Here is a 14,883-nt window from a genome sequence, read left to right as displayed (position 1 = left end):
AAACATAAGCGCCCGTAGAGTTTGACATGACAAAGAACCTCTGCGGCCAGTCTGCGGCTCAAAAATCAGCACATCACACTCACGCTCTCGTGCGTTTCACACGCGCCCTCTGTGCGTTTCTTGCATTTTTTGCACGTAGACCGGCCGTAGGAGCACGTACGTCCGGTTGTGACCGAGGCTGTACATGAAACTAGCGTTGCGTTAGTTGTGTCATCATCGTGCTATCTTTCTTACGGTGTGAGTAATTTTTCAACCACAAAACGTTAAAGTATACTTTAACACTTATTTTTGTACTTCATAATTGTTTTGGGCATACTTTGCATGGAAGAAAAATTGACGTGGTGATCTTTGTTTACATGAACGTAGTATCATGCTAGCTCGTAGGGGGTAGGGCTTTCCTTAATATCATGCAAATGAGCACCATTATGTGCCCGCCCTACACCCAGAGTAGCTGAGATGGAAAACTTTGAGGGCGATTTTCTCCCTTTTCTGTTTTAAGAGTTATACACTTTCAAAAGGCCACGCATTCTTCAAATATTGTCAGATCTCCACATGGAAGGCATCATTGGAAAGCTTAGAAACTGTACTTTCTGAATCTGTCAATAACTCAAAATGTCCCCGGGTAGACGTGTCCCTGGATTCTGGATTTGGGCACAAATGCACAAGTCCTTTTCAAGAATAGATTATTTTTTAATTGACTCTAAATTGACACCAAATGTGATTGCCTCAAAATATCATAATATTTTAATTTTTGACCACTCTCCAATTTCATTGGTCCTAGAGCTTAATCACAAAAACCAGCAGTTTAACTGGTGTTTCCACCCATCACTGTTTTCCGATGCATTATTCTGTCAATATATATCCACTAAGATCTCAGAATTCCTGGAGAGCAATGACAATTTGGAAGTCACAGACTCCACTTTATGGGAAACTTTTAAAGTAGTGATTCGGAGTCACATAATCTCTTTTGAATCTTCTCTGAAAAAAGAAAGGTGGAAGCGACTGTCAGAAATTGAACACTATCCTATCCAGTCAGGTATGCGATCAATTGTTTAAGATCAGGCAGAAACACTTCGAGTTGGGGGATAAGCTCCATAAATTACTGGCCCAACAGTTAAGAGGCTTGCAAGCTAGTAGAGCCATACACAAGATTAAATCAAAGACTGGAGAACTAATTGCTGATCCTAAAAGTATAAACGATCGCTTTAGGGAATATTATGCAGAGTTATACATGTCAAATGGAAAAGGGAATGTTTCTGATTGGTTGGGGCATCTAAAACTTCCTAAATTAAGTGAGGCTGCCTGTGAAGCTTTGAATTCTGACATCACCACGCAAGAGATTCTGGATGCTAAAAAATCATTTCCCAATGGCAAGGCCGCTGGCCCAGATGGTTTCGGAATCGAACTGTATAAAAAACATTCTCTGAAGATTGCTCCCCTCCTTTTGAGGATGTTCAACCATTCATTTGGAACCCAGGAATTTCAACCCACATTATATGAAGCCAATATTTCATTATTATTAAAAGAAGGTAGGGATGAAACTGAGCCTTCATCTTTCCGTCCTATAGCACTGTTGAATTCAGACATGAAAATTTTTACCAAGTTACTAGCAAATCGGTTAAATGAATACATATCATCCATCATTCACGCTGATCAAACTGGCTTTGTCCCTAATAGATTTAACTTTTTTAATGTCAGAAGATTGATGAATATAATGTATCATAGGTACAGTAAGGGCTCGAGGGTGGCTGCCCTCTGCCTAGATGCGGAAAAGGCATTTGACCAAGTGGAATGGGCATACATGGTAAAGGCCTTGGAGGAGCTTGGATTTGGTAGTCAATTTGTATCATGGATTACAATGATATATGCTCATCCATCTTCCTCCATTCTCACAAATCAAGAAAGATCAGTGCTGTTCTGATTACACCGTGGGACACGCCAGGGCTGCCCTCTCAGCCCATTGCTCTTTGCCATTGCTATTGAGCCTCTTGCCATTAGTATTAGGAATCAGCCTTCTATTGAACCCATCCGGCTGGGTAAAGTGGATCACCATATTTCCCTATATGCGGACAATGTTGTTCTTTTCATATCACAACCAGAGAAATCAGTTCCTGTTTTGCTGGATCTAATCAGAACATTTGGTGAAGTTTTGGGTTATACAATTAACTGGCAGAAGAGTGAATTCATGTCACTGGGTGTGGATCTCAACACTGAATTTCTGCATAATCTCCCGTTCAAAATTACCAACAGGCTGAAGTATCTTGGTGTAGTTTTGTCAAAAGACCCTAAGGCTGCTGGGCCATAGAAGGTTCACGCTGCACGCTGCATGCTGCACGCTGCACGCTACATGTTCACGTGAAGAACCGGACCCTGGGCCATTAAACTTCATGCTTGGATGTTCACGTGTTGCGTCTGTTCTACTTTGACCGAGTAACCAACAATATGGACTCTTCGGATGACGACGATTGCCTCATTCTGCTTTTACTGAGACAGAGGAAGAGAAAAAGGAACAGAATTTGGAGCCGAGAACACTTCCTTCTGAGAGAAACCCGTGGTGAATTTCACCGAACATTCTATAATCTGCTTGACAATCCCGATGAAGAACTATTTTTCAATTATACCATTCAATTATATTTTTTCTGAAGTTTTCCCCTGAAAGCATAGAGTTATCTCCCTAGACCCGTTCTGATTGGCTGGCGCGGCGGTGACCGCATGCATTGACTGGAATTTCCATCTTCACGCCTAGAAAAAAGTGTGCATGTTCATTTCTCGCTTCACGCGTGAAGTGTGCAGCGTGCAGCGTGCAAAGTGAATGCCGTTCTATGGCCCAGAGCAAGTCATGCTACGCTTGTCCACTTTTCTTTACACGCGTGTAGCGTGCAGCGTGCAGCGTGCAGCGTGAACCTTCTATGGCCCAGCAGCCTAAACTAATTTTTAAGCTGAACTTTCTTGAGAAAGTTGAGAAACTGAGGAGGGACATTGAAAAATGGAGGAATCTTCCTCTCTCTATGGTGGGTCGAATAAATGCCATCAAGATGGTTTCCCTGCCGAGGTTCTTGTATCTCTTTCAAAAATTTACCTATTTTTTCAGCACAATCTTTTTTCAAATCTCTGGATTCAATAGTTCTACCTTTTATTTGGGGCTTTAAAGCTCACAGAATTTCAAAAGCTCATTTACATAAACCAGGGGAAATGGGTGGGTTCGGGCTGCCATATTTCCTGCATTACTACTGGGCAGCGGATGCTAGAGCCCTTGTCTATTGGCAGGAAGGATATAATATGGAGGTACCTGTTGAGACTCCCCCTTGGGTTGCCATTGAAATGAGTGATGTCAAAAACAGTTCGCTTCCAGCACTTCTCTTCTCAACACCCAGACCTCCTGCAACTGTTAAGATGGATAATATGATCATTTTCAATTGCTTAAAAATATGGCAGCAAATTAGGAAGGGCTGCAGACTACCAGACACTTCTATCCATGCCCCAGTATATCACAATCATGCATTCTCTCCATCCCTCTCGGACGGGTCTTTTGACAGTTGGAGTCTAAAGGGTTTGGTCACTCTGAAAGATCTGTATATTAATAAACAATTTGCTGCATTTGCTCAGTTACAAAACAAGTTTTCTCTTCTCACAACACATTTTTTCTGATATTTGCAGATTAGGAATTATGTCCGTCAATGTGTGCCTAACTTTGAGTCTCTTCCGGAAGATAAATTGATTTGTAAGCTTTTGTTGAGTCCACCTGAATCTAGAAAATCGGTCTCTGGCTTTGTAAATATATGTTCTGAACAAACAATTTCTGCTACGCACTCTTTGAAAAACTCCTGGGAGGAGGAGTTGGGAATGCAGATTGGAGATGATGTTTGGAGGGAGGGCCTTGGTAGGACCCGATCTTGCTCTATCAACACCAGGCACCAGTTAATCCAATTTAAGGTGATGCACAGGCTTCATTATTCAAAAACCAAACTCTGCACAGAATCTTTCCCAACATCTCATCGCAATGTGACTGATGTAAATCTGCAGAGGGCTCTCTGACTCACCTCTTTTGGACATGTCCGAAACTGTATAATTTTTGGTGTAACATACTTAAGTGGTTTTCTGACATGTATGGCTGTGTGTTTGAACCTGATCCAATGATTGCATTATTTGGAGTTTCTCCTTCTCTACTTAAACATAGGGTTTTGAATTATGTATGGAATGGTAATTGCAAAGAAAATGATTTTAAAACTCTGGAAGTCAAATACTGTCCCTCAGTTTAAGATCTGGTTACGTGAGCTCATTGGTATATTGCATATGGAGAAGGTTCAATATGGCATGATGGACAATCTTAATAAATTTTCAGATATATGGCAGCCATTTTTGGCTCACCTTGATAAATATAACACTGATCTTGACCAGCAAGGGAGTTCATACAGTGCCATACACCTTTACCATCTCTGTTTAGTACTTGTGTTAAGATTCTAGTGTCAGTGATGCAGCAGTGTACACAATTATTGTTTTTAAATATGCCCTGTTTGTTTGTTTTTTTGCTGTTTTTTTTGTGTGTGTTCTGTTTTACTTGTTGTTTCTACTCTGTCTTTTTTCTGTGTTTGTTTTCTGTAACTTGTACAAAATTCTAATAAAAATATAATAAAAAAAGTGTTAATAAAGAGTTCTGGAAACTCAGTTCTGGCCTGCTGTACTTCTGTGCTCCACCCACCCGTGCAAAGTTCTACAGTGAGAATACAGGGTTTGACTTTTTTCAGGACTTTGAAAATGTATGATCAAAACATGTTGGAGATACAAAGACTAATTGTTGCAATGTACCTCAATTCATTCACATGGAACTGATGTATGCACTTGAATTAATTTAAATTAATGAGATTTTTTCATTGTACAGTCAACCAGGAATTCAAAAAGTGTTTTATGATATTGCTGTTGTTAGACTATTTTATGAGTGCAGTTAAAGGCATATAAACAACATCAAATAACACAGCAAACTGCACTTCAATTAACTATTCCTTGGAGCACATCAAGGTTCGGTTCTAGGAACTCTTCTTTTTATCATGTTTATCAATGATCTCCCAAAGTCAATTCATCATTGCAAGGTTGTTCTGTATGCAGACAATAAGCCCTGTTCTTTGCTGGTAAGGACGTCCATTCTATGGAGTTACAGTTGTGGTCAGAAGTTTATATACAGTGACATGAATGCCATCTTGGATATGAATGTCATGGCAGTATTTGGGCTTTCAGTCATTTCTTTGAACTGTTCTTTTTTTGTGGCAGAATGATTGTACAGCATACATATTTAATAAAAAAAAACACTAGATCTTGATGCACAAGTTTTAATTTTCTTTGGGTTTTCTGAAATCAACACAGGGTCAAAATTATACATACAGGGTGAAAAATTTGCATACGCTCACTTACATTATTAACTCAGAAGTGTTGAAACTTCCAAAATGTCTCTTATCTTGCCAAGGCTGAGGTCTCTTAACTTCCTGTTAGTGATCCTGATTGACTACACCTGGTAGCTTCTCTGTGCCTTCATAAAAAGAGTTTGTTTACAGCACTCATTGGATTGATCAACACACAGTAAAATGGGAAAGTACAAGGAGCTCAGTGCAGATCTGAGAAAGAGAATTGTAGATATACACAACTCCGGAATGTCTCTTGGAGCCATTTCTAAACAACTGCAAATTCCAAGACCAGGTCAAACAATTGTATCCAAGTTATCATGAGGTGTAGTCACTTTGCCAAGCCATTTTGCTTCAGAAAAACCCAAACTGTCACCCTCAGCTGAAAGGAAGTTGGTTTGGATGGTCAGGAACAACCTGAGAACCACCATGACACAGCCCTGCTATGAACTGGAAGCTGATCACTGTCTACAGTTCAGATCACCATGGACTAAGACCATGAAGAGTCATGAAATATCCAACCAGAATTCTGCCACAAGCTTGTTCATGGTAAACAAAAATGTTTGGTCAAGGTCAATCTTGTGAAGAGGCATTTTACCCAAATATTAGATGTGCTGTATATATATTTTTGACCCTGTATGTATAATTTTGACCCTGTGTTGATTTCAGAAAACCCAAAGAAAATTAAAACTTGTGCATCAAATTCTAGTGTTTTTTTTTTTATTAAAGATGTATGCTGTACATTCTGCCACAGAAAAAGAACAGTTCAAAGAAATGACTGAAAGCCCAAATACTGCCATGACATTCATATCTACGATGAATTGTAATTCTCAGGAACTGACCTAGAAGTTACAGATTCTTTCAAGTACCTACAGTGGTGCTTGAAAGTTTGTGAACCCTTTAGAATTTTCTATATTTCTGCATAAATATGACCTAAAACATCAGATTTTCACACAAGTCCTAAAAGTAGATAAAGAGAACCCAATTAAACAAATGAGACAAAAATATTATACTTGGTCATTTATTTATTGAGGAAAATGATCCAATATTACATATCTGTGAGTGGCAAAAGTATGTGAACCTCTAGGATTAGCAGTTAATTTGAAGGTGAAATTAGAGTCAGGTGTTTTCAATCAATGGGATGACAATCAGATGTGAGTGGGCACCCTGTTTAATTTAAAGAATAGAGATCTATCAAAGTCTGATCTTCACAACACATCTTTGTGGAAGTATATCATGGCATGAACAAAGGAGATTTCTGAGGACCTCAGAAAAAGCATTGTTGATACTCATCAGGCTGGAAAAGGTTACAAAACCATCTCTAAAGAGTTTGGACTCCACCAATCCACACTCAGACAGATTATGTACAAATGAAGGAAATTCAAGACCATTATTACCCACCCCAGGAGTGGTCGACGAACAAAGATTGCTCCAAGAGCAAGGTGTGTAATAGTCGGCGAGGTCACAAAGGACCCCAGGGTAACTTCTAAGCAACTGAAGGCCTCTCTCACATTGGCTAATGTTAATGTTCATGAGTCCACCATCAGGAGAACACTGAACAACAATGGTGTGCATGGCAGGGTTGCAAGGGGAAAGCCACTGCTCTCCAAAAAGAACATTGCTGCTCATCTGCAGTTTTCTAAAGATCATGGGACAAGCCAGAAGGCTATTGGAAAAATGTTTTGTGTGCAGATGAGACCAAAATAGAACTTTTTGGTTTAAATAAGAAGCGTTATGTTTGGAGAAAGGAAGACACTGCATTCCAGCATAAGAACCTTATCTCATCTGTGAAACACAGTGGTGGTAGTATCATGGTTTGGGCCTGTTTTGCTGCATCTGGGCCAGGATGGCTTGCCATCATTGATGGAACAATGAATTCTGAATTACACCAGCAAATTCTAAAGGAAAATCTCAGGACATCTGTCCATGAACTGAATCTCAAGAGAAGGTGGGTCATGCAGCAAGACAATGACCCTAAGCACACAAGTCATTCTACCAAAGAATGGTTAAAGAAGAATAAAGTTAATGTTTTGGAATGGCCAAGTTAAAGTCCTGACCTTAATCCAATCGAAATGTTGTGGAAGGACCTGAAGCGAGCAGTTCATGTGAGGAAACCCACCAACATCCCAGAGTTGAAGCTGTTCTGTACGGAGGAATGGGCTAAAATTCCTCCAAGCTGGTGTGCAGGACTGATCAACAGTTACCAGAAATGTTTAGTTGCAGTTATTGCTGCACAAGGGGGTCACACCAGATACTGAAAGCAAAGGTTCACATACTTTTGCCACTCACAGATATGTAATATTGGATCATTTTCCTCAATAAATAAATGACCAAGTATAATATTTTTGTCTCATTTGTTTAACTGTGTTCTCTTTATCTACTTTTAGGACTTGTGTGAAAATCTGATGATGTTTTAGGTCATATTTATGCAGAAATATAGATAATTCTAAAGGGTTCAAAAACTTTCAAGCACCACTGTAGGTCTGACCTTTGATCCTACTATGACCTGGTGTAATCATCTTGATGATCTGTCTGGAAAAGTAGCTAAAAGATTAAACCTTTTGAGGAGGAGTAGAAAGTATCTCACTGTGGACACGTGCAAATATCTTCATGACTCTTTGGTCCAGGCTCTTTACGAATACTGTGATGTGGTCTGGTCTAATGCTGACAAGACAAGCCTTGACAGATTACTAAGGTTACAGAAGAGAGGTGCCTGCATTATTCTACAAAAGAAGACCAGAGAAGAACGATCTAAAAACTTCTTTAGAGAGTTGAGTTTAATCCCTTTGACTGATTGTTGGACTTTCCATAAATGCCTATTTGTATTCAAATGCTTGAAAGGACTTTGCCCCTCATACCTCAGGAACATATTTACCTGCAATTCTGAAGTACATAATAACACTAGAAACAAAATATCATCCAAGCCTGGTTATAGCTCCTTCAAATATTTTGCTGCTAAATTATTCAACAGTCTGGATTCTATAGTTAGAAACTCTAAGTGTGTTAAATCATTTTGCTCAATCTATTATGTATATAACAAAAAATGTTCGAGATTAACTCTAAATTTTCCAGTGTACTCAAACCTCGAAGTTATTATAATTTTCACACTATTTCATAAAGGTTCCTGTGGCAGTTCTCGTGTATGGGCGGAGCACAGAAGATGGCAGGATAGAGCTCAGGTTGATAACAGTTTTATTGTCACACTTTTCAGCGAACAATTTAATCAAACACACAGACAGCCACACACACAACCGGCGTCTGGTTCGGGGGGAGAGACCCTCTGCTCTCTGCTCTCCCTCTTTAAATAGGGCGCAGTCACTGGGAAGACACACACAAACACAGGTTAATTAATGTCAGGTGTAGTGATTCTGCTACTTACCTTCCCTGACTCCGCCCTCCTGTCACAGACCGGCGCTTGACCACGCCCCCGCTGCCACATACCCCCACCACCCGACTCAGGCCGGGCAGCCGTCTGGCCTGCAGCTGACTCCCCCCCCCGACGGGAGAGGAAGTCTGCCATGACCATCTGCGCCCCCGGCCTGTGGACCACCTTGAAATTAAAGGGTTGGAGTGCCAGATACCAACGGGTGATCCACGCATTGGCATCCTTCATGCGGTGGAGCCACTGGAAGGGTGCGTGGTCCAAACAGAGGGTGAAAGGGCGCCCCAGCAGGTAGTACCGGAGGGTGAGGACCACCCACTTGATGGCCAGACACTCTTTCTCTATGGTGCTGTAGCACCCCTCATGCACCAACAGCTTCCTGCTGATGTACAGGATGGGGCGGTCCTCCCCCTCCACCTCCTGGGACAAAACCGCCCCCAGCCCTCTGTCCGATGCATCGGTCTGCAACATAAAGGGGAGAGAAAAGTCAGGGGAGTGTAAAAGCGGCCCCCCACACAGTGCAGCCTTTATCTCAGAAAAAGCCTGGCCTTGCTCCATCCACTGGACCGGATCTGGTGCCCCCTTTTTAGTGAGATCAGTCAGCGGGCTGGTGATGTCCGAATAATTAGGTATAAACCTACGATAATAGCCAGCCAGCCCCAGGAACTGTCTCACCCCCTTTTTGGTCTTGGGCCTCGGGCAGGCCGCAATTGCTGCGGTCTTGTTAATTTGGGGACGCACCTGCCCGTTGCCCAAGTGGAAGCCCAGATATCATACTTCCACCCACCCAATCGCACACTTCTTCGGGTTGGCTGTGAGACCTGCTCGCCTCAGCGACTTAAGGATGGCCCTTAGATGTTCAAGGTGCCTCGGCCAGTCATTACTATAGATGATGATGTCGTCAAGATAGGCGGCCGCAAAGGGTGGTGTGGGGGTGGAGGACCCTGTCCATCAGCTGCTGAAACGTAGCGGGCGCCCCAAACAGCCCAAACGGAAGTGTGACAAATTGGTGTAAACCAAACGGTGTGGAAAAGGCCATTTTTTCTCGGGATAGTGGAGTCAAGGGGATCGGCCAATATCCCTTTGTCAAATCCAGTGTCGAATAAAAGCGAGCCGTGCCAAGTCGATCGAGCAACTCATCAATATGAGGCATTGGGTACGCGTTGAATTTAGACACCACGTTGACTTTTCTATAGTCCACACAGAACCGGACCGACCCGTCGGCCTTGGGTACCAAGACCACCGGGCTGCTCCAGTCACTGTGGGACTCCTCGACGATGCCCATTTCGAGCATGGTCTCAAGTTCTTCCTGAACCACCTTTTTTTGTGTTTGGGTAGCCTGTAAGGGTGGCTACGCACTACCACCTCCGGGGGCATCTCTATGTGGTGCTCTATGAGGTTAGTGTGACCGGGCAAGAACACATCCAAAAACTCAGTCTGCAACTGGGCGACCTCCGTGAGTTGGGTTGGGGAGAGGTGGTCTCCACAGGGGACTGGGGAGGTACGTGATGCCAATGCCCCTTTTTGAACCTCTGGCCCCAGCTCCGCCTTCTCCGGAACCACCAACACCAATGCCACGGGGACCTCCTCATTCCAGAGTTTAAGCAGATTGAGGTGGTAAATCTGTAGCGCCCCACCCCTGTCCGTTCGCCTCACCTCGTAGTCGATGTCCCCGACTCGCCGTGTGACCTCAAAGGGTCCTTGCCACTTGGCGATCAATTTGGAACTCGATGTGGGCAACAGTACGAGTACCTTATCTCCCGGTGTGAACTCCCTAAGGCGCGTACCCTTGTTGTACAGGCGGGCTTGCCGTTCTTGGGCCTGCCGCAAATTCTCCTGGGTTAGGTGGGTGAGCGTGTGGAGTTTTGCGCACAGGTCCATAATGTATTGAATTTCGTTCTTACTTTGTGATGGTCCCTCCTCCCAATTTTCTCGCAGCACGTCTAGAATGCCGCGCGGCTTATGCCCATATAATAATTTGAATGGGGAGAACACCGTGGAGGCTTGGGGAACCTCTCGCACTGAAAACAACAAGGGCTCGAGCCACTTATCCCAATTACGTGCATCCTCACAAATTTTTTAATGATATTCTTGAGGGTGCGGTTGAACCGTTCAACTAAACCGTCCGTTTGTGGCTGATACACACTGGTGCGGATCGGCTTAATCCCCAATAACCCATACAGTTCGCGCAGTGTCCATGACATAAACGTGGTGCCCTGATCAGTCAGAATCTCTTTCGGGATTCCAACTCGGGAGATAATGCGGAAGAGTGCCTCCGCAATACTGCGTGCTGAGATATTGCGCAGAGGCACTGCTTCCGGGTATTGCGTTGCATAGTCCACCAGAACTAGTATAAAGCAGTACCCTCGTGCTGACCAATCTAATGGCCCGACGAGATCCATCCCAACTCTTTCAAACGGGGTCTCGATTAAAGGTAGAGGGCACAACGGCGCTTTTGGAATGGCTGCTGGATTTACTAACTGGCATTCATGGCATGCCGTACACCACTTATGAATGTCGCCGTGAATACCTGGCCAATAGAATTGGGCCATTATTCAGGCTAGTGTCTTATCCTGCCCTAGGTGTCCAGCCATGGGATTAAAGTGAGCTGCCTGGAATACCAATTCCCGGCGGCTCTTTGGAATTAAAAGCTGCGTGATTTGCTCTTTCATCTGAGTGTCCTGCGCCACTCAGTATAATCTATCCTTCATAATAGAGAAATAGGGGAAGGACGGGGTGGCGTTTGGTGGGAGCGTTTGACCATCGATTACTCTCACTTGGTCAAACGCATGCCGCAGAGTCTTGTCTTGCAATTGTTCTAACGGGAAATCCGTGAGGGATTCCCCGAGAGAGAGAGGAGGAGCCTGGGGCGCCTCACTCTGACGCGGAGATGACGTGGACGGCTCTGTGACAGCTGTTCCCGCCAAGGCGACACCGGGACCTCCCCCTGCTGATGTACAGCAGGACCCACTCTCCACTAAACAGCTCATCAACTCCCTGAATCCCGGCCAATCAGTCCCCAAAATTATCGAATGGGTGAGGCGAGGATTAACCGCCGCCTTTACTATAAATTTTTCCCCTCGGAAAAAAATGTGGACCGACACCAAAGGGTAGCTGTGAACATCCCCATGCACACACAACACCTTCACCCCCTGTGCTCCCCCCAATGCCTCGTTTTGAACCAGGCTTTGGTGAATTGAGGTTTGATTACAACCGGAATCCACCAACGCCTGATATGTATCCCCTTGAATACTCACCGGTATGCTCTCTGCACCGGTGTTCTGGGGCTCACTCACCTGAGGGAGGGGAGAGACAGACACAGAAGGGAGAAACGGGAGGGCACCGCAGGTGCGGTGGGCCGGCTGGGGTGGGGCCGGTCCCCGCCTCCACGGTGGGGGAATGGGGCGAGGACGGGACACAGAAGGAGGGGGAGAGAGAGAGAGAGAGAAGAGGAGAGAAGAGAAGATGCCGTCTGTTGTCCTGCTGCCGGAACAGCCGTCAAATGGTCCTCCGCCAGCTCGATGGCCTGATCCAGCGACGCCGGGTGGTGGCACTGGACCCACTCTGCGGTTCCTGTTGGCAAGCGCGCGATGAACTGCTCCAGCACCACCTGATCGACGATCTCCTCGGCGTCGTGGTTGTTGGCCCTCAGCCACCGCCAGCAGGCGTCCTGGAGTTGCTGGCCTTCAAGCGCAGAGTGCGGAAGCGCTGGCACTGCTGTTCGGGGGTGCGCCCCACACACTGGAGGATGGCCCAGCGAAGGTCCATGTAGGCCAGCCGGTGGTTGGCGGGGAGCTGAAGCGTGGCCAGCTGCGCCTCTCCCGTTAGCAGGGGGAGGAGGCGCGCCACGCGCTGATCCATTGGCCACCCCGAGGTCTCCGCAACTTGCTCAAAGAGCGTGATGAAGGCCTCGGGGTCATTCTGCGGGCCCATCTTTGTCAGGGTGAGGGGGGACGTGCCCACGGTGGAAGTGTCGGTTGTCCCTGCCGATGCAAGGAGGTGCCGGAACGCCTGTTGGTCCTCTTGCTGGGCCAACACCGGGGCCTCGAAGCACTGCTCCTGCTCCTTACGGAGCGTGACTAGCACCTGGTGCTGGCTTTGTTGGGCCGTGGCGAGGGCGTGGACCAGGTCGGTGAACGGGGAAGACTCCATGGGGCGGTTCGGCGTTGGTGCTCCATCCCGGGTTTCAGCACCACTGTGGCAGTTCTCATGTATGGGCGGAGCATAGAAGACGGCAGGACAGAGCTCAGGTTGATAACAGTTTTATTGTCACACTTTTCAGCGAACAATTTAATCAAACACACAGACAGCCACACGCACAACTGGCGTCTGGTTTGGGGAGAGAGACCCTCTGCTCTCTGCTCTCCCTCTTTAAATAGGGCGCGGTCACTGGGAAGACACACACAAACACAGGTTAATTAATGTCAGGTGTAGTGATTCTGCCACTTACCTTCCCTGACTTCGCCCTCCTGTCACAGACCAGCGCATGACCACGCCCCCGCTGCCACAGTTCCATTGTCAATATAAATCGCCATAACTTAATATTTTTATCCACATTATTATATTTTTATTTATTCTATTTGTTATTCTATATTTGCCATTAATTACCTCGCTCGGGACAGAGTCCACCAGGGGGTGAAGTATTGTTTTTGGTTGGGTTTCTTTGTTTTTTTGTTACGGATATTACAAGAAAATGGCTAGACCAATCTTCATGAAACATTCAGGATAGATGGGTATTGGTCTCAAATAGAACCTCCAACATTTTGAGGGTCATCCGGTCAAGGTCATCAAAAAGGTTAAAATCATTTTTGTTGTGTCTACTGCCTTATATAGAGGCGCTAGCCACTATGTCATCATGCTGTAAGAATGTAACAATTGCGAACTGCACATGCGCATACATGTGTTCCAATTAAAATGTCTGGTGAGTGTATACAATTTGGTTCACCATTCGAAATAAATGGATTAGACTGAAGAAATCGCTTTCAGACATGTTTATGCTTGTAACAGAGGGAAAGTGTGTTCCACTGAGCTCTAGCGCCAGGCCATTCCCAGGAAATAAGAGTTTGGGTCATGGAGACAGCGTGTGTATGTCAGCCTTGGTTCGGAGGTTTCAGTTTTGAAAACTGTAAGAGGTAAGAGTAGAATAACATAAAGTACAGATACTTGGTATATTTTACTTCTGTGATTTTTAAATTGTTCATTTTTGGATTATGCTTCATTTTTGTGGCTACTGCCTCATAGAGGCAATATATATTGTCATGCTCCACACTGGACTTTCACTCCGGAGATTTATTATCTCCCAGTTAGATTAGATTAGATTAGATTAGATTAGATTAGATTAGATTAGATTAGATTAGATTAGATTAGATAAAACTTTATTGATCCCTTTGGGAGGGTTCCCTCAGGGAAATTAAGATTCCAGCAGCATCATTACAGATAAACAGAGAAAAGAAATAGAGAAAAACTTCTAGATAAATTAAATTAAGTATTCACATATGTGACCCCTCACCGAATCCAGGGACACATGTCGGCCGAAACGAATCCGAGATAATCGCAAAAGAAGCATTTTTTTTTTCGAAATTTGTGATTTTTGTTTTTTTCCATCATGTGCAAGTTGAGATCTTGAAGAATGCAATCAGTATTTCAGATAATAGATTGTTTTGTTGGAAAAGCATACATTTTTTGTTGCAAATTGTCTAGTTTTTGTCAGGACTGTAGCCTGCTGGGGGGTGTGGGTAAATTACCATATGGGCCATTCACATGAAGATTTAAGTCTTTTGTTTTTTTTCCGCAAATCAGCTGTATGAGCCGAGTTGAGCACATGGCTACTTAACTGCATACAGGCATGTGATTTCACTATGGAATGAGTTACTAAACAGAGCGCAGAGGAGGTGACACACCGCGAAGCAAACAGACACACGGTATTTACATCGGAAATAAACATTTCTAGCAAAAAAAACCGCAACCTCGTTTTCCAGATTGAATGGAATACTTGAATGATCGGATGATACACGGACCGTTCTAGGATTACATTCCATCGGAGGCATTGGTGTGTGCAAGGCACCGTTTCTCTTTCTGATGGGGTAAGTTTATTAATCTAAGGCTGTG

General features: G+C 44.4%; 1 protein-coding gene across 1 annotated transcript in view; it reads right to left on the bottom strand.

The window, feature by feature from the left end:
* The window catches only part of LOC132890283 (cytochrome P450 2D3-like), a 61,964-nt gene that overhangs the window by 17,843 nt on the left and 29,238 nt on the right, over nt 1-14,883 (bottom strand). The window lies entirely within an intron of this gene.

This window comes from Neoarius graeffei, chromosome 8, assembly GCF_027579695.1.
Source record: "Neoarius graeffei isolate fNeoGra1 chromosome 8, fNeoGra1.pri, whole genome shotgun sequence".
Classification (NCBI taxonomy): domain Eukaryota; kingdom Metazoa; phylum Chordata; class Actinopteri; order Siluriformes; family Ariidae; genus Neoarius; species Neoarius graeffei.
The sequence above is the reverse complement of the archived record's forward strand: the minus strand, read 5'-3'. Positions and strand labels throughout refer to the sequence as shown.